A 22,167-nucleotide genomic window follows, 5' to 3' on the forward strand; every position below is an offset into this window, starting at 1 on the left:
TTTGTATGTGAATGTGTGGACTTTTAAAAATATATATTCTTTTCCTCTCCTATGGAAACGAACAGTGACCTCAATATAAATTTTCAGGATACAAGTTCTATCCATTCACTTTAGTATCCTGTAGTACTTTTTGAACAACAACAGTACGCATTCCCAAATCCAGCTTCTTGTCTCAAACTATAAACCAAGAGAGGCATCCATATCATATTTCAGAATTCCAGCTCTAAGCTAAGATCCAATCCCAAATTTATTATCAAACCACCTCCTTCTCTTCGCCCTAGACACCAACAGTGACCGTGATATCCAATTTCAAAATTCCATATCTATCTCAGCACTTGACCACACATTTCGTGGTAAGATTATTTTGTGGTGTTTCGTGGCCGTACTTGTTCCTCTCGCTCGGAAATCAAATTTTAATCAAAAATGGCTCCTCCATCATTCTCAGATTTGGGTAAACAAGCTAGTGACATCTTCGGCAAGGGTTATCATTTCGGTTTGTGGAAATTGGACTGCAAAACCAAAACTCCATCTGGTATTGAATTCGGCACAGCCGGTTATTCTATCCAGGAATCTGGAAGGTTTTAGGTTCATACAAGGTTAACGATTACGGCTTGACCCTGACCGAAAAATGGAACACAGACAACTCCGTCTTCACTGAGGTTGCTGTACAAGACAAATTGCTCGAGGGCTTGAAATTGGCCTTCGAAGGTACCTTTGCTCCACAGACTGGCAACAAGATTGGCAAATTCAAGGTTGCCTACGGTAATGAAAACGTTAAAATCGATACCGATGTCATTGTTTATGTGAGCGGTCCCTTTATCAACGCATCCGCCGTTTTGGGCTATTAAGGTTGGTTGGCTGGTTACCAAACTGCCTTCGATACCCAACACGCCAAGTTGACCACCAACAACTTTGCCTTGGGATAAACCTCAAAGGACTTTGTCTTGCATACAGCGGTTCCATCTTCCAAAAGTGCTTCGACAAATTAGGTTTGGGCGGTAAATTCCAATTGGATAAGGATGCCGCTTTGCGCGCCAAAGGTCAACAATGCCTGCCAAGTTGGTTTGGGCTATCAACAAAAGTTGTGTTATGGCATCACCCTTACCCTCTCCACAGTGATCGATAGCAATAACTTCAATGCTGGCGGTCACAAGATCGGTGTTGCTTTGGAAGCCTAAGCCAATTGTCCATATGTTTTTTCATTGTACTAACACTACCAAATAATTATAACAACAACAACAATAATAAACTTTCACAAACAACCGAATTATGTAAAAACAACAACATCGTCATTTCAGCATAATAACAAGAGCAACAACATACACTTATAATTATAATAATGTTAAAAATTTCAAGCCGAAAATTATTTAAACCGTAATTAAAATGAGTGAAGAGAACAAAAGTTTTAGTTTTATTTTGAAACATACATTCTAATAAAAGAAGAACAAACAAAAAGAGAAAAAGAGATTTCAGCTCTATTCCTTCACCGGTACCAAATTTGGTACTACTTAGAACTTTCGTACAATAATGGTACGCATTGTCCAGGCTATATGTGAACAGCAAAATATTTCATAATATTAAAAGTCAAATTGAAAAAATCGCATGCGATAAAATATATGAAAAAATAAAAATATGTCACAAAATATTACAAAATCTATATTTACATCATTATTGGCATATTTTTCTGCGATTTTTTTTAGATTTTATACTTTTATGTCAAGAGGGCATTCTGCATTGACAAAATTTGTATATACACATTGTATACATTTCGCTATATATAACGATATATTTACTATCGGCATCTACGTAACGGTCAGAATTGACCTGTTCGTCTATTTGTGATTTCGCCGGGATTAAAAATATTCGCGGTTTAATGGAAAATTTGACTTTTATTTAACACAAATGTTGTGCCTATTTCACCCACTAAATATTAGTGGGAAGGCTTCTGTCCAGCCTTAAGCTCTAGCCCCATGCTAATTCCCGCGTCGATTGGTCCATAATTGCTACCTGTAGAGCAACTGCAAAATCAGGAAATTTTTCAGTTTTTGGTCCATTTCAACCCCTAAATATTATGCGATCATCTCCAAAAGAAATAGGTTTCTATTCTGACCCTATCCCCACCTTCATTCTAAATTTCGTGAAGATCGGGCTATAATTGCGACCTGTAGAGTGATTACAAATTAACGTGGACAGACGGACAGACGGACGGACGGACATACATAGCTAGATCGACTCAGCTCGGGGAGATAGGAAGATCCATATATACTTTCCTATGCCGGAAACCAATATTTCATGGTGTTACATAATTTTTGGCCCAATCAAACTTATAATACCCCCAACACATAGTGTTGTAGGGTATAAAATATTGTAAAAATTCGGCTTTGGTTTCGATTGGTTCATAATTGTGGCCTGTAGAGCAACAGCAAAATAGGAAATGTTTCTGTTTTTGGTCCATTTCAACCCCTTAATATTTTGCGATCATCTCCAAAAGCTGGTGAGGATCGTGCCATAATTGCGATCTGTAGTGTGATTACAAGTTAACATGTACAGACGGACATACATAGCTAGATCGACTCTGCTTGGCGAGATACGAAGATCCATATATAGTTTCCTATGTCGGGAACAAATATTTCGAGGTGTTATATAATTTTTGCCCAATCAAACTTATAATACCCCCAACACATAGTGTTGTAATCATTTATTCGAAAAGTCGAATTTCATTTTTTCAATCAATCTCCGTTTTTGGTGATTTCACTCCTCTATGTGAGATTTACAAATAGCGATTTATGGGTTATTAAATCTATTATCGTATGTTTGAAACTTACATGATTTCACATTATTTTCATAGGTTTTTAACTTTTTCAAAAATCATATGCCCATTAAAACTAATGTCAATTTACCTTAAGATGAAATGAAAAAAAAAGTAAATTATTCAGCTCGTCGTCCTTGTTACATTCCTTGAACTCAAATCCCCTCCAAACATGTTCACAAAAACCATTTAAGAACCTACAAAAACTAAACACAACATTTGCTTTTGAAACATCCAAATAAGTGTTTCTGGCAAGTGGTTATAATCTCTACACCAGCCATAATAGCCTTTATCTTCAATCACAATTTGAGGCAATTTCAATTTCCTTTGGAAAATAAAAATCTTAACTTTATTTAAATTTACCAAGATAATGTTATGCCATGGATTATTTGAAGTGCTTTTAACGGAGCTAAACCAAATGGGGCGCGTGATTTTTGTTTTGAAAATATTAAGGATTTCTTTTTTTGTTCGCTTCTTTATCGTGACACAAAAACAAACAAAAAAATAATTTGAAATTGTCTGTTTGTAAAAATGCCAAAGACTTTGGGGTGGGGTGAGGGATGCGCAATCGAGGGCGTTCATGTGTCGTATCTAAAAACAACAAACTGTTGCACATGTCATTGGCAGACATTCTTTGTGTCTGTTGTCGTCGTCGTCGTCGTCGTCTGCTCCCAGCAATCGAGTGTCAAGTCAATTTTCATCTCTGAATGTTATTGGCTGACAGAATGCCTGGTGGTATGTCTTTAATATTCTCGGCATTGTAGATGTCATCTCTGAATTCATTAAATATTGTCGACATGTTTTTCTTTTTCAAAATATTTACCGTAAATGATAATTCTATCAATAATTAGTGACTATGGTAACGAAACTCAATGCTATGTTGAGTAAATGCTACTATTTTTGTGGTAACAGAATACACAAATACGTTTACGTTTTGATGAAACTTAGTTATGTTATAAATAGCATCTCATGCCAGTAAAAATGGGATCCAGATTTTGACTCTAGAGCAACCTATAATGACTTATATTTTTAGATTTTTCATAGAGAACAGCTAACTCTGTCAAAAATGTTAAATTAGAAAGCATATGTTGGTTTGCCGACAAATGGGTAACCTCAACATATGATGATTTGTTCTTATTGCAATTTGAAAAGCATTGAATGTAAGATTGAGTTCATCGTTAGCATAGATGGTCTGTCAGAAATTCTGACGTATATTACATACTTTTCTGACTTATCATACATACGTCGAAAAAGTCATAAACCTAGGCAAAAAATAATAGTTTTTGACGGGAATGAGGTGGTTGAATACAAAGGCAAATAATAAGATGGGACATTTCTCTTTCAAATGCTCTGGAATACGCAGTATACCGACATTTTTTTGCGATATCAGAATAACATATTTCTGTAAAATTTCTTATGCATTTTTGCCATGTCGTCGGCTATCTATAGCCCGATCGAGATATTAAAAGGCAATATGGATTTTGCTCAATCTATACAGTCTTATGTCTTTGGAACAAAAATCTAGCCTCAGGTTTTAGCTCTTTGAAGTAACTTTGCCAGATTTGGAAGACTTACACAAGGAAACTATCCACATTAGGGACACCGAGGTTTCAATAATACCACCTAAATGTTTATCAATCAACTTGGCCTGTACATGCCAAGTGAGATAAAAAAAAAAAAAACTGCAACAAGGTCAAATGCCATAATTTATACATTTTTTTTAAATTTTATTGAATGAGAGCAAAAAATTTCGGAAATAGCATCAAATTTTGGAATAAGTTTTGATTTGTTCGAATTGGTCATCTTTGGCACGAATTATGGCCTTCAAACGGCCAATGAAACCGTCACACGTTGCCCGAATGTTGCTCTGCGGTATTTTGGCCCATTCCCGGCGAAGCGCTAGAGGTGATCGACACTTTGATATTTTTTAGTGCCAACCTTGCTTTTGAAAATACTCCAGACACAATAGTCTAACGGCTTGGTATCCAGAGATTTTGGTGGCCATTGTGCGCTGGAAATGAAGCGAGAAACCTCATTTTGTTACCATTCTTGGGTGGCGCGTTCTGAGTCATGTTGGAATGTCCAACGTCTGTGGCCAAAATGTTTGCGCGCCCAAGGCTTTAATAAACCTTCCAGAACATTTTGGTGATAATATTCGGTATTTATTCTGATGCAACGGTCGATTAATACGAGCGGAGAGCGACCATCAGCTGTTATGGCGGCCCACACCATCGCCATGTCCGGCGCTTGAGTTCTGGTGGCCAACCGAAGGTGGACATTTTCAGCTGACCTCTTTGGCAAGTAAACACGATAATTTTGTTTGTTTACAAACTGCTGCACAACCAATGTTTTCTAATCGGAGAAAACCAAATTCGGCTGTTCACCACTTTCGGCTAAGCAAAGCAACTCGTTAGCTCTTTTGAGTCTATTTTTTCTGTTGCGATGTATGTTCTTGCACTTTTTGGAATTTCAATGGCTATGTTCAGATATGCGATATGTTCAGATCACGAGCCATTTTTCGGCCACTGCGACGCGAATTTCGATCAAATTGCTTCTTTACTTTTCGAAGCATTTCTGCTGATGTTGCTGTTTTCTTCCGTCCACTTCCTTGACGTAGGGCTTCGCTACCGGTATCACGGTAACGAGCGATGGTGCGAGATTCAAAAGATTTATTCACATTTAAATGCTGGAGTGCTCTAACGGTAGCCACTTGTGGTTTTCCAGCCAAATATAAAGAAATCACACTATCACGCTTGAATTCCATCACGAATAACTTTTTTCTGGACAATTCTTACCAAAATGCTTTTGTACGCTTGTAAACAATATAATGAGCTGTCACTGGAATAATTTTAACAGCTGTCGGACGAGTGGCTTAGAAATGGTAGCAGTCTGAAGTTTGTTGCAGTTTTTTCATCTCACCCTGTATTATGTGGTATACCACAGTATTTTACAAGTTTATGACGTTTTATACTTTTTATACGTTTTATACAAGTTTATGACGTTTACAACCTTTCGACAGTCGAAAACCTAAAAAACTGTTAAATAGGACAACTCTGATCGTTAGTTCATCGTTTGCACTATATATAATATATATAGAAATATTTAGATGTGCGAAATATTGAAAAAAAACGGGGATTCAGTAGATGTTTTTACGAAATCATGGTGATATCGAAAAATCTGGATGAATCAGTTGTAGAAATGCTTAGCTCTCACTCACTCCTTAGACCAATAGAAGAATTTTATGAGAGATATTTACATACGCTGTTGGGTGATGTCAACCTTACGATCTTTCCTTAAGCAGAAAGTTCCCCAAAATGGAATTACATCTTCGGAATTTCCAAGATTTTTGTTTTTAAATCTTTCCCAAAATGCTTAATCCGCGTCAATTAAATTATTGAATAAAATTTAAAATTTGTTGGTTGTACCTGTATCCCAAAAGTAAATCAAATGTAAACTTTAATTGCAATTAGATGAATGGTTACTACTTCTGGCACCTCCCCAGAAGACCAACATTTCCAAAAGTCATAAATACAAAACTTTTTTCCAAAGTCTTTCCGAATTCGAAATCTAAGCTGAAAATTCGGCATATTTCTAAAAAAATAGAAATCTCAGTAAAATTCTAAAATCAGAGCCCACGGAAAAATTTGTAAGCCTTTTAATATAAAATGGTAAACAAAGAAAAATTTATACTGCTAAGTTTCCACAATAAGTCAACATTTTTGTGAATTGTGAAATGTCGTATTTTGTAGGACCAGATTTTCGATTAGATCCAGTTTTGTATATCTTCATATTAATATGATTATATATTCGAAGATCTCCCAATCAAGCATCGAGAATTTATTGAAAATATTTAGCAAAACTTCAGGGTCAACCATTGTGTCAGAAATAGTCAACAAAAAACAAGCATTTTGAAGAATCGTTTTAAGAATATTCTTCACGTGGTCCGTTTTGGATAAAGTTGTAAATTTTGTAATAAAATTATTTTAAGGCCGTCCGGAACATAAAGCGTGGACTTAACAGAATTTTTACAAAGAAATCGTGAATTTTAAAAATATATTTTAAAGCACCATCTCTCAAAAAATCTATTGGGAAAATTCATATGAATACAGGAGGTACATATATATCATTTGATACGGCCAAAACGTGACTCGTCGAAATAATGATTCTAGACCTAGGTCTCGTTGGCCAAAATTCTTGTCGGTAAACCCGACCGATACCTTTTTAACTTGTTTATATGCCTCACATTAGTTTGTAACATGGAGAAGGAGGCGAGATAGTCTCATAGCTACTTTTGAGGATCTTTATAGAATTACTTTCTGAGTCGATTTATGCATGTCTGTCTGTTCATGTATTTTTGTGAACAAAATGCAAGCCGCATTTATTATCCGACTGAAATGACATTTTCCAAACAACATTTGTTTGGCCCAAGGACAAACCCTAGTGAAATTGGAGAGAATCGGCTCAAGTCTACAGGGTGAGATAAAAAACTGCAACAAATTCAAACGCCATAATATTTACATTTATTTAAAAAAATTATTGAATGAAAGCAAAAAATGTCGGAAATAGCATCAAATTTTAGAATAAGTTTAGATTTATTCGAATTGGTCGCCTTTGGCACGAATATGGCCTTTTTCGAAGGTGCACATTGACCTCTTTGGCAAGTAAACACGATAATTTTGTTAGTTTACAACCTGCTGGGCAACGAATGTTTTTTCATCGGAGAAATCGGCAGTTCACCACTGTCGGCCTAACGATGCAACTCTTTAGCTCTTTTTTGAGTCTATTTTCTTTTTGTTGCGGTGGAAGTTTTTGCACTTTTTGGAATTTTAATGGCTTTACCCCAAGTTCATATTGCGATAATTTGGAATATTGCGGGTTTGGATTAAGTCGCTTCTTTCCTTTTTGAACCATTTCTGCTGATGTTGCTGTTTTCTTCCGTCCACTTGCTTGCGGTATCGTCGGGCTACCCTACCGGTATCACGGTAACGAGCGATGGTAGGAGACACAAAATATTTATTCACATTTAAATGCTGGAGTGTTCTAACGATAGCCACTTGTGGTTTTCCAGCCAAATATAAATCCTAGATCCTGTAGTGCTTGATTACTTATTAAGGTCTCTTGCAATCATATCCGTGAATATCCTGTAGTGCTTGAGTACTTATTAAGGTCTCTTGCAAACGTATCCTAGATCCTTGTAGTGCTTGAGTACTTATTAAGGTCTCTTGCAATCATATCCTTGAATATCCTGTAGTGCTTGAGTACTTATTAAGGTCTCTTGCAAACGTATCCTAGATTCTTGTAGTGCTTGAGTACTTATTAAAGTCTCTTGCAATCATATCCTTGAATATCCTGTAGTGCTTGAGTACTTATTAAGGTCTCTTGCAATCGTATCCTAGATCCTTGTAGTGCTTGAGTACTTATTAAGGTCTCTTGCAATCATAACCTTGAATATCATGAAGTGCTTGAGTACTTATTAAGGTCTCTTGCAACCGTATCCTACATCCTTGTAGCGGAAGATCTCCTGCAGCCGTATCCTTGAATATCCCGTAGTCTGCTTGAGTACTTATCCAGGTCTCTCGCAGAGAATCCATCCCGAATCCTGAACACCCTGTTCCTGTATCCTTGCCCTGTTGCTTGAGTACTTATCCAGGTCTCGAGTGGAAGAACCCCCCATCCCGGACCGAAGACGAGTAGGATAATTATATTAATCTATAGTTATATATAGTTCAAATTTCATTTAAAATAAAACATAGTAATATTAAAACGTAAACCACTGTCTTTCTCTTCCTGTCTCAAAAATAAATTATCTGTACGAACCCCTGGACCTCGACGAGCTATTCTAGCCCAAGGGGAGAAATCCTGTCGTTACAACTATCAGGCTTGAATTCTATCACAAACAACTTTTTTCTGGGAAATTCTCACCAAAATGCTGTAAACAATATAATGAACTTGAATAATTTTAACAGTTGTGGCCTAGAAAAGACAGCAGTCTGAAGTTTGTTGCAGGTTTTTCATCTCACCATGTATGGCTGCTCATTCTTTATAATTTTAAACAAATTACAAATATTAAAGTCTTCACATCATATTGAGTCCTGTTCCTAAATAAATGCTGCCTAAACTTAAATTTTCCCCACCACCTATTCTTTTTAGTGCTCTCCTATAGGCATTCTCGCCGGAGGGGCACTACACGTATGTAAATTAACACTTTGTTTTCGAAGGTTAACCGTGAAAGAAGTATGTTGTTGGCACATTATCCGCACGACCAATGTACCTCCTTCTATAACCAACAAATGATTTTTCCAATCTCCATCCACCCCCAACCAACCGACTTGCTACAGATGACAGTGCCTAATGTTATTTCATTTTAACGAACTAGCTAAACTATTTTCATGGGAGTCTTAAATCCCAATTGCACACATATATATATATACACACACACATTCGTGTATAGAATGTTTTTTGGGAAAATGTGTGTGTGTGTGTGTGCGAACACTGATCTCGGGGGTTTATGCCAACAACATCTGGAAATGTGGGGGTTAGCATCCATAGCTAATTCTAATACAATTAAAGTGGCTAAAAGTGATTTTAACTTTACTAGAACGTGTGTCTGTTTAGATAAGTGTGTTTGTATATCCTTCCGCGAGGTACACAAATTCCCATTTACAAATATTTTAACGGCTAGTAGTTTATGTGTGTGTGTGTGTGTGTGTGTGTGGGGAGTGTTCCCAAAGCAATTTTGAAATGAGAATGTGAGCTTGTCTCTCTTTTTTTGTCATAGAAGAAAAAGAAAAAGGGGAAACTGTAATTTTCCATTGTTTCATTTTACAAAGTGTTCGCAGGGAATTGACATTTTGTTAAGGGGAGTACTGAATACCAAAAATAACAAATATTTTAGGTTTCATTGAAAAAATAAATATTTTGCTTCTAGGGAGGGCGAATTGAAGGTAATTAAAAAAGTTACTTTTTTGTCAGTTAAAAGTTTATACGAATTAATTATGGACATATTAATTTTTTTGCTATTGAGTTTCTAACACAATGAAATATTTGTACCCATATGATATATACTCTTGATCACAGTAATATTTTATGTCGATAAAACTGATTTAACATCCACTACCTCAAATTGTTTATGCCCTCACCAATATGGCTACAGAGGGTATATATATATATATATGATTTGATAGAACGAAACGTGCCTCATCGAAATTACCGTTTTAGACCCTAGGTCTCTTTGGACCATAACCGTTTGAGGACAATTTGGAGTCGACCTAGCGGTGGCCATAGTAGGGATTATCTAAAATATATTAGAAGCCCCCTTATGTCCAAATCTATTTTGGAAGACTTCGCTTTTGAAATTATGTCATAGAACACCGCCAACATATTACCCTTAGCTTTTTGACCAGGGACATATGCCCAATATTTGCGCACTCCGTTGTGCTGTTAGTTGTTGTGGTTAATTTACAGATAAATATAATCTAATTGTCATCTAGAATGCTAGACTTCTTCCCTGTCCTTAACTCTCTTCTCAGGCGTGTCGATTGGCTTCAATTGTATGATCAGGAATATTTTTCTGTTTTTGGTTCATTTGGTATTTTTTCACACAAAAGTAATGGTCCATTCTACCCGCTGTCCTAAACTCTAACTTCATGCGAGATTCTATTTCGGCTGCAAGAGGTTTCTATTTCGGCTGCAAAATCAGAAACATTTTTAGTTGTTGGTTCATTTCAACCCCTAAATATATTGCGGACATCTCTGAAAACAATGGGCTTAGCCCTTCTGAACCTAACTCTACATTTATGAAAAATTTCGTGGGGATCGAACGATAATTGCAATCTGTATATAAATAACAACCCCTACCTGTGTTATGAAGTGAAAAATATTAAAAAATATACACTTCAATATTATAAGTCAAACAGAAAAAATTGAAAAAATCGCATGCGATAAAAAATAGAAAATGTCACAAAATACTACAAAATCTATATGAAGACCATTATTTGATTAATTTTTTGCGTTTTTTTAGATTTTATACTTTTATGCCAAAAGGCATTCTAAATTGATAAAATTGGTAAAAATCGCTCCAGGCATTCTGGAGATAATATATATTTCGCTATATATATCCGATATTTTTACTAACGGCATCTACGTCACGGCCAGAATTGACCTGTTCGTCTATTTGTGATTCCGCCGGCATTAAAAATATTCGCGGTATAATGGAAAATTTTATTTTTATTTATCACAAATGCTATGGTCTATTTCAATAACTAAATATTACCCGATGACCATTAAAATTGGAAGATTTCTGCCCAGCCCAAAGCTCTAGCCACATGCTAACTTTCGCTTCGATTGGTGTATAAGGGTTCTATTCTGACCTTAACCCCACCTACATTCAAAATTTCGTGAAGATCGGGCCATAATTGCGACCTGTAGAGTGATTACAAATTAACATGGACAGACGGACAGACGGACGGACGGATATACATAGCTAGATCGACTCAGCTCGGCGAGCTAGGAAGATCCATATATACTTTCCTATGTGGGAAACTAATATTTCGAGGTGTTTCTTTTTGTTTCATTTCTTTTTATACCCTCAGAAATACGACTAGAGAGGGTATACAGGGTGAGATAAAAAAATGCAACAAAGTCAGACTAGACAATTTTTAATTTTTTTTTTTAATTTTATTGAATGAAAAAAAAAAAAAAAAACAAAAAAATAAGTCATTTTTGACACGAATTATGGTCTTCAAACAGCCAATGAAACCGTCACACGATGCCCAAATGTTGCTCTGCGGTATTTTAGCCCATTCCCGGCGAAGCGCTTGCTTGATGTGATCGACACTTTAATATTTTTTAATTCCAACTGTCCAAAATACTGCAGACACAATAGTCCAACGGATTGGAATTCGGAGGTTTTGGTGGCCATTGTGCGCTGTTGGAATGTCCAAGGTCTGCGGTCAAAATGTTTGCGTGCCCAAGGCTTTTTCGCGATAATGTTCGGCATTTATTCTGATGCCACGGTCGATAATATGAGTGGAGAGCGACCATCGGCTGTTATGGCGGCCCACACCATCGCCATGGCCTGCGCTTGAGTTCTGGTGGCCAACCGAAGGTGCACATTTTCAGCTTTCCTCTTTGGCAAGTAAACACCATAATTTTGTTTGTTTACAAACTGCTGGACAACGAATGTTTTCTCATCGGAGAAAACCGAATTCGGCAGTTCACCACTTTCAGCTAAGCGAAACAAAGCAACTCTTTAGCTCTTTTGAGTCTATTTTCTTTCTGTTGCTGTTGCGGTGTAAGTTCTTGCACGTTTTGCAATTTCAATGGCTTTACCCCGAGCTCATTTTTCAATATTTGCCGAATGGAATATTGCGATATATTTAGTTCACGAGCCATTTTTGGCCACTGCGACGCCGGTTTCGATTAAGTTGCTTATTTACTTTTCGAACCATTTCTGCTGATGTTGCTGTTTTCTTCCGTCCACTTCATTGACATCGGGCTACGCTACCAGTATCACGGTAACGAGCGATGGTACGAGACACAAAAGATTTATTCACATTTAAATGCTGGAGTGCTCTAACGATAACCACTTGTGGTTTTCCAGCCAAAAACAAAGAAATCACACTATCACGCTCGAATTCCATCACGAATAAATTTTATCTTGAAAATTCTCACAACATAAATGGAAATTTTCCAAATGTTTTTTCACCCACTGACCTCACTTTAACTCTTGTGTTCTGTGTTACATCTCCTCTTCGCCCCCTCAACATTATTTATTCATGGCTATGTATAGTTCCCTATTTACTGTTACAATTGTTATTGTCCGCATTTTCACAAATTGAGTTTATGTGGCGATGTGGCAGCATAATAATGCGTGTAAATTGGTCTGTTTGCTTCGTAATGGAGAATTTGGACCAAAAAAGCTGGAATATTTCAACGAAATTGAATGAACGGCTCTTGTAACTGTTATTGTGAGTATTAACATTTATTTTTTAGAGGGTATTTTATGCAGTTTATGTTTGTAGTTGCATTGGAAATTAAATCAGTTTTGAGTCAATACAGATGGGAAGTAAAAGGATGAAGCGATACCCGATTGATGAATAAAACTCCATTTGAGTTATAAATTGGCGTATGAGTAATGTGCTATTTAAAAGAAAATATCGCTTATACGCTAACTTGCAACTCTAGCTTAGAGCTATCAATATTTTTTATTGAAATAAATTTAGAAATAAGCATTTTTATTAATTTTCAAAAATTATTAAATTCACCCACTTGTGACACCCAGGAGCGCATGAGTGATGTACAATCAAATATGTAATAATGCTTATACGATATACCTTTGCTTACGATATTTAAATATTTTTGATAAGAATAATTTTAAATAATATATATACAGGGTTGCCCATATTCAACGGACCTTTGGGCCCATTCCAATCGACGAGGCTTGTCCGCAGACAACATTCTTTGCGTCAATTGAATTTTGTACGGGAAAAAATGCAAATCAAATGTCCGTTGTAAAGTGGACCGAGCCATGCCCAACTGCTGAGAACGGCGTTTTTGGGATGTTCATGGGGACCACTCAACACTGGCTCGTACGGCAGTGATATTCTCGGCCGATCGCCTTGGTCGACTTTTATATGGCCTCTTCGGATTAGAAAGAGCCTTACCAGTCGAAAATTTTTCGTATAAACGCTTAATGGTGTTCTTAGAAGGCGCACTTCTCACATTTTTTAATGTTTTAAAAGCACGATGAGTTTTCACAATTGACTTCTTCTGTTGAATGTAAATTTCAACTATTTCGCGTGGCGCGTATTGGTTCATGGTAAAAATCTGCTTGGACTGACACTTCAAACGCGGTATGTCATTAAGCGATGTGACATCTCTGTCAAAAGTAATGGCGTTGCCAGATGGGTCCGTCGAATATGGGCAACCCTGTATAGAGGGTGAGAGGAAAAAACCGCAACCAAATTCAGACTGCTGTGATTTCAAAGTTACTCGTCCGACAACTGTTAAAATTGTTCCAGTGACAGCTCATTATATTGTTTACAAGCGTACAAAAGAATTTTGGTGAGAATTTCCCAGAAAAAAAAATTTTCGTCATTTCTTTATATTTGGCTGGAAAACCACAAGTGGCTATCATTAGAGCCCTGAATCATTTAAATGTGAATGAATCTTTTGTGTCTCGTACCATCGCTCGTTACCGTGATACTGGTTGTGTAGCCCGACGTCAAGGAAGTGGACGGAAGAAAACAGTAACTTCAGCAGAAATGGTTCGAAAAGTAAAGAAGCGACTTGATCGAAACCCGCGTTGCAGTGGTCAAAAATGGCTCGTGAGCAAAATATATCGCAATATTCCATTCGGCAAATATTGAAAAATGAGCTCGGGATAAAACCGTTGAAATTGCAAAACGTGCAAGAACTTATACCGCAAACCAAAAGAAAATAGACTCAAAAGAGCTAAAGAGTTGCTTTGCTTCGCTCAGCCGAAAGTGGTGTCTAGCAGTTTGTAAAAAAAAAAAATGATCGTGTTTATTTGCCAAAGAGGTGAGCTGAAAATGTGCATCTTCGGTAAGCCACCAGAAGTCAAGCGCCGGCCATGGTGATGGTGTGGGCCGCCATAACAGCCGATGGTCGCACTCCACGCGTATTAATCGACCGTGGCATCAGAATAAATGCCAAATATCATAACGAAAATATTCTGGTTGGTGTATTAAAGGCTTGGGCATGTAAACATTTTGGCCGCAGACTTTGGACATTCCAACAGGACTCAGCACCATCGCACTCAGCACGCGCCACCCAAGAATGGTTAGAAAATGAGGTTCCTCGCTTCATTTCCAGCGCATAAGGGCCACCAAAATTTCCGAGTAGCTATCCATTGGCATATTGTGTTTGGAGTATTTTGGAAAGCAAGGTTGGCACTAAAAAATACCAAAGTGTTGATCACCTGAAGCAAGCGCGTCGCCGGGAATAAACCAAACTAACGCAGAGCAATATTCGGGCAGCTTTTGACGGTTTCAGTGGCCCTGTGAAAGCCATAAATCGTGCCAAAGGTGACCAATTCGAACAAATCTAAACTTATTCTAAAATTTGATGCTATTTCCAACATTTTTTTTCATTCATAAAATTTAAAAAAAATGTAAAAATTATGGCGTTTGACTTTATTGAAGTTTTTTTTATCTCACCCTGTAAATATATATATTTATTTTAAAAACGATTACAATTCCGTTTTCAAATTTCCTTGTTTCCTAACACAAACTCCTAATATGCTGGCATACTATCCTTCCCCCTAGCACTTGTCTTCCCTGAGTGATGCAAATATTTATCCCAACCCCCCCACACCAGCATTTGTCTCTAACAAATCACATACTCGACCGACATGTGCCGAATGTAAATTTTCAACTCTTCAACTTGCCTGCAACATTTTGTTGCACGTATGCAAATCAACAAGAAACCAGGAACATCTGTTCCATTTGTTATTTAGAATATTTATTAAGAAATAAATTTATCTACATTTATTTATTCACTACGAAGCGTCTGTTTGCATCCGTTTCTCTGTTTGAGAAATATATATGTGTTTGGATTTCAGAAAAGCCTTTTCTTTTGTCGAGCAAAATAAATGTTATGCCACACTCACACAAATTCATATATTTTCGGCCAGCCGGAGAAATGTTTGGTATTAAGAGTAAATAACTTTGGAAAAGGACTTGCTTTGTGTACCTAAATATACTGACAATGATATTCTATATATTTTCCTACAATCTCAGGGAGAGTAAATATGTATAACATGCCTACATATGGAAACCACAAATCCACAATTGTTTTTTTGCATTAAAACAAGGAAAAGAGTAGATAGTTTAAAAATTTCTACTCATTTTATGAATGTGAACACTTTTGGGAAAATTCAAGAAATTTCAAAAAAGTTTTGGGCAAATAAAAACGACTTAGTGTTAAAAAAATGTTTGTTATCAAATCTATAATCGTTGATATTTAAGTATTGTGGCATATAAGATGTTCTCAAGTCACTTTTTGGTAAAACAAAATTTTCCAATTTTCTGATATTCCACTGGTGGTCAGGACGGAAATCTAGCTCTGGAAAACTCCACATAAAAACACCCAAAAAACTGTGAATGTTCTCCAAATCAGTTTTTGATAGAACAAATTTTCCCCTTTTCTGACATTCCACTGGTGGTCAGGAGGAAAACCTGGCTCTGGAAGCCTCCATATGAAAACGTCCAAAAAACTATAAATGCCAAATGAAAGTAGAATTATTTTGGAAAATAAAATATTCTTCAAATCTGTTGTTGGTAGAACAAATATTCCCCTTTTCTTATATTCCTCTGGTGGTCAGGAGGGAAAATCTGGCTCTGGAAGCCTCCATATAAAAACGTCCGAAAAACTGTGAATGCCAAATGAAAGTGGAAGCCCTTATGAGTATTTTGGCATATAAAATGTTCTCCAAATCAGTTTTTGGTAGAACAACATTTTCAAATTTCTGATATTCCACTGGTGGTCAGGAGGGAAATCTGGCTCTGGAAGCCTCCATATAAAAACGTCCAAAAAACTGTGAATGCCGAATGAAAGTGGAAGCCCTTACGATTATTTTGGCATATAAAATGTTCTCCAAATCAGTTTTTGGTAGAACAAAATTTACCAATCTGGATCTTGAAGCCTCCACATAAAAACATCCAAAAAACTGTGAATGCCTGTATACAAAAACGTGAACATACATAGACAATATTCAAATACGAAACTTGAACAAAAAAAAAAAAAAAAAAAAAACATAAATAATGTTGCTAAAAACATCAAAATGTCGAATATTGGGAGGTATCGTTATATCGGGGCTATACGAAGACCTGGACCTACATAAACAATTTTCTGTCAGAGCCTGTAGTGCCTCTTAGGAACTTCGAAGATGTAATATCAAACAATTTCGGTGAATAATGTAACTAGAATCGTCAAAATACCAAACTTAGGGAGGTACTGATGTATGGGGCCTATACGAAGACCTGGCCCTGCATGAACAATTTGCTGGCATAGACTGTAGTTCCCATTACGAACTCTAAATACGAAATTTGAAACAACTCCGGTGAATAAGTCGCTAAATCATGAAAAAAAAAAACGATTATTTGGAGGTACCGTTATATAATGGTAATGTGAAGACGTGGGCCTGCATACAAAACCGTAGGCTGCAGTATACATTAGAAACTGTAAATACGAAATTTGAAACAATTCCAGTGAATAGTGTCTCTAAAATCATCAGATTACGTATAGCCCCGATATACGATATCTTAGACCGATATAGCTTATCTTCGAACTGATCTGCCTGCAGACAAAAGACTGATACATGCAAAATTTTAGTTTCCTATCTTTATTAGTTTTAACTCTAGCTTGATTACACAGACAGGAGAGGACAGGACAGGAACACGGACAGTACTAAATCTAAATTTTATGCTGGTCAAGAATATATACACTTTGTTATGTCTAAAATTATTATTGCGATGAGTTACAAACGGAATGACGAACTTAATATACCCTTCATACTATGTATGGTGGAGGGTACAAAAATAGAGTTGACGAACTATTGGAGCTATAACCGCGGATAGTTAAGAAATATATGTAAAGGATTATCAGAGCAAAAATTACGAAAAATATATATTTTTAAGGACAATCACAGCTATAAAAATATATTTTTGAAGGACTATCAAAGAAATATTTGTGGATTTTTAATAATATTTTTTATAGGACTATTACAGCTATAATTTTAAAAATATATTTTTATAGGACTATTACAGCTACAATCGTGGTTTTTAAATATATAATGTTAAAAGGCTATCACAGGATTTTTAATTTTTAAAATTCGACCGAAGTATTCCATTTTCATGCTTCATCTAATACATTTAAAACAAGTAAGCCATCTCCAAAAGAAGAGGCCCTTCTGTGTCTCCAAATTTAGACTCATCTACATGATTTGCTTGTCTACGATATTTGGTTATATTCGTCAACGAAATCAGCATAAAATTTTTTTAGATTTTATTCTTTTATGCCAAGAGGGCATTCTGAATTGACAAAATTTGTCAATATCGGTCCAGCCATTCATGAGATATATGCATTCTAGCTAAAATCCCCTTCCTTTTTACATACATATTGTATATATTTCGCTATATATATCCGATATATTTACTATCGGCATCTACGTAACGGTCAGAATTGACCTGTTCGTCTCTTTGTGATTTCGCCGGCATTAAAAATATTCGCGGTTTAATGGAAAATTTGACTTTTATTTGTCATAAATGCTATGGTCTATTTCAACCACAAAATATTAACCGATGACCATCAAAATTGGGAGACTTCTGCCCAGCCCAAAGCTCTAGCCCCATGCTAACTTTCGCTTCGGTTGGTCCATAATTGTGATCTGTAGAGCTACTGCAAAATCAGGAAATTTTTCAGTTTTTGGTCCATTTCAACCCCTAAATATTATGCGATCATCTCCAAAAGAAATAGGATTCTATTCTGGTTCTAGCCCCACCTACATTCTAAATTTCGTGAAGATCGGGCCATAATTGCGACCTGTAGAGTGATTACAAATTAACATGGACAGACGGTCGGACATACATAGCTATATCGACTCAGCTCGGCGAGATAGGAAGATCCATATATACTTTCCTATGTGGGAAACCAATATTTCGAGGTGTTACATAATTTTTGGCCCAATCAAACTTATAATACCCCCAACACATAGTGTTGTAGGGTAAAAATATTGGTATGGGCAATATTGCAAGAAAATCGAACATTTATATCCAATTTATGGAAAATCATAAATTCCATATTCATCGCGGGTTTCTGGCAAAGAAAGATTTATTTAGATATTGCTAGTTGTAAAGAATCGCTGATTTGTTTCGATAAGTGTGTTGGAAAAGAAATGACAGATAAAACTATTGGAAATTGTGACCCTTTGTGAGTGAGGTGCTAAAAGGGGTTCACAGATATATTACCAGACGGAGTGGACCTATATACTCCATCTTAACACCAGACCTTTGGTTTATAAAAATATTCGGATGTATGTAAATTTAAGACTATCGGATTCTTACATAAGATTTTATAAGAGTTATAATTATTCAAAATTGTTACCCTTTGTGGGGAAGGAACTTGATGGAGTGGATCGATATTATCCATTTTTGCATCTGACCTAGAACTGATGCAAATATTAGGACTTGCAAAGTTTTAGCAAAATGGTATTATGGTTTTTGCCCATCTCCGAACTCTATAGAAGTTTGATAAAAATATTACGATGTACCAAGTTTGGACCAAATCGGATACTTCCTTCGAGAGACGGGCGGACGTCGCTAGATTGACTCCAAATGTCCTGACACGGATTTGGTAGAAAGAGACCTAGTGTCTAAAACCGTTATTTCGACTAGGCACGTTTTGACTGTATCAAATGGTATAAAAAAGACTATTACAGCTGTAGTCGTGGGGTTTTTTAATAAATGTGCGATTTCCTTCAAATTTTGCACATACTAATATTTTTAACTGTATTAGATGAAGTATGGAAACGGGACACTTCGGCCCGCTATATCTGTATATACTTCACACATATTTCCACATTTTCAAAAAATTTACACATATCTCATATAAAGTATACTATGATCCATAGTTCAAATCTGTCACGTTGTAATATTTATATCAATTCTAGGTCAAATACGAATTTCTCAATATTGGCCAACTGCTTCAGAACCTCCCCCATGAAGAGTCAAACGTTTGAATAATCATAGGTCAAGGCTGAGGGTATACAGGGTTGCCCATATTCGACGGACCCATCTGGCAACGCCATAACTTTTGACAGAGATGTCACATCGCTTAATGACATACCGCGTTTGAAGAAAAATTTTCGACTGGTAAGGCTCTTTCTAATCCGAAGAGGCCATATAAAAGTCGACCAAGGCGATCGGCCGAGAATATCGCTGCCGTACGAGCCAGTGTTGAGAGGTCCTCAAGAACATCCCAAAAACGCCGTTCTCAGCAGTTGGGCATGGCTCGGTCCACTTTACAACGGATTATTCGCATTGATTTGCATTTGTTCCCGTACAAAATTCAATTGACGCAAAGAATGTTGCCTGCGGACAAGCCTCGTCGATTGGAATGAGCCCAAAGTGTCATCGAAATGGCCGAAAAAAACATGGGTCCGTCGAATATGGGCAACCCTGTACGTCTATCTGCAAAACTGACTGATACTATTTGCCTTGTTTTTTAAAAAAAAATAATTTTTTCAAAAACGTGTTACAATTTAAAATTTGAAAATATTTTCCCGTTTATAATCTTAAATTTAAAAATATTTTTATGCTATATAAAACTAAATCCAAATCTGTACTGACAACCAAATATACACACTCCATACGCTGCCAGCATTTGTTATCTTGTGCTATGATTCCTACTACAAAAATCATTTGAATATACATTCATCGTTGCGCATTGTTATATTTCCTATTTATTTCGAAGAAACAAACAATGACCAGTTGTATTTTCCAAAATCAAATCCATTTTCCCAAAATTATGAATATTCATTGCATTTCACAATTTTCCTAGGCTTTCTATCATGAATTGTATTGTGGATTTATTTCGAATGCCATTCCCGAAAAATCTCATTCCAAGAGGAACATAATCTTCAAACACAAAAAAACATCAAAAACAAAGACTACTACTACCCAAAAACTTCATGAATAACTAAATAGTTATGAAATGAATTTCAAAACCACAAAATCAAAAGAATTTTCATTTTGCTCATCAAATTGGAAATGACTTCTGGTCCAAGAGGAACACAACACAAACTCAATCAACTGATTTCAGAAGAAAAACAAAACTTTGCATGGGTCAGATGGTGTCATGGCAAATGTAAGTAAAGAATGGAGAAGAGAGAGAGAGAGAGAGAGAGAGCATAGTTTAAAGTTTGTTGACATATGTAGGATAATATATGCAAAGATTTCGTAAATTTTGTCAAATAAGTCATCCCAACTTATGAATAGAGATTACAGCGATTTAGTTTGATCATGCGTCATAATTAATTTATATTTGTGTTTTAATCGGTAATTATTCGAATATATGAAAACATTGATTAAATCCAAACAATAACAAAGAAATTAATCCTATGTTACCAGGACATACGGTTTGTATAAAAAATTCAACCAAGTCTTAATTAAACAAAAGAAAATACACATTTTCTGTGGAGGGGAAAAGCTCCATAAGATCCATGATATTTGTCCTTAAAATACAGGGTGAGATGAAAAAACTGCAACCAACTTCAGACTGCTGTCATTTCTAAGCCACTCGTCCGACAGATTTTAAAATTATTCCAGTGACAGCGTATTATATTGTTTACAAGAGTATAAAAGCATTTCGGTGAGAATTTTCCAGAAGAAAATTTATTCGTGACGGAACTCAAGTGTGAAAGTGTGATTCGTTAGAGCACTCCAGCATTTAAATGTGAATAAATCTTTTGTGTCTCGTGTCTCGATGTCAAGGAAGTGGACGGAAGAAAACAGCAACATCAGCTTAAATGGTTCGAAAAGCAAAGAAGCGACTTGATCGAAACCCGCGTCGCATTGGCCGCAAAATGGCTCGTGATCTGAACATATCGCAATATTCCATTCGGCAAATATTGAAAAATTAGCTCGGAGTAAAGCCATTGAAATTTCAAAAAGTGCAAGAACTTAAACCGCAACAGAAAGAAAATATACACAATAGAGCTAAAGTGTTGCTTCTCTTGGCCGAAAGTGGCGAACTGCCGAATTTGAGTTTCTCCGATGAGAAAACATTCGTTGTCCAGCAGTTTGTAAACAAACCAAATGATCATGTTTACTTGCCAAAGAGGTCAGCTGCAAATGTGCAGAAAATCAAGGCGTTTGACTTTGTTGCAGTTTTTTTATCTCACCCTGTATATAGAACTCAAGCGCCTGCCATGGTGATGGTGTGGGCCGCCATAACAATCGATGGTCGCTTTCCGCTCGTATTAATCGATCGTGGCGTCAGAATAAATGTCGAATATTACGCCGAAAATATTCTGGAGGATGTTTTAAAGCCTTGGACACGCAAACATTTTGGCCGCAGACCTTGGACATTCCAACAGGATTCAGCACCATAGCAATCAGCGCGCGCCATCCAAGAATTGTTACAAAATGAGGTTCCTCGCTTCATTTCCAGCTCACAAATACCAAAGTGTCGATCATCTCAAGCAAGCGCTTCGCCGGGTATGGGCCAAAATACCGGAGAGCAACATTCGGGCAGCTTTTCATTGGCCGTTTGAAAGATATAATTCGTGCCAAAGGTGACCAATTCGAACAAATCTAAACTTATTCTAAAATTTGATG

General features: G+C 36.5%; 1 pseudogene; it reads left to right on the forward strand.

Annotated features, from left to right (window-relative positions):
• Positions 1 to 359: 359 nt before the first annotated feature.
• LOC101888143 (voltage-dependent anion-selective channel-like) lies at positions 360 to 1,178 on the forward strand (annotated as a pseudogene).
• The last annotated feature ends 20,989 nt before the right edge of the window (positions 1,179 to 22,167 follow it).

The sequence above is a fragment of the Musca domestica genome, unplaced genomic scaffold, assembly GCF_030504385.1.
Source record: "Musca domestica strain aabys unplaced genomic scaffold, Musca_domestica.polishedcontigs.V.1.1 1, whole genome shotgun sequence".
Classification (NCBI taxonomy): Eukaryota; Metazoa; Arthropoda; class Insecta; order Diptera; family Muscidae; genus Musca; species Musca domestica.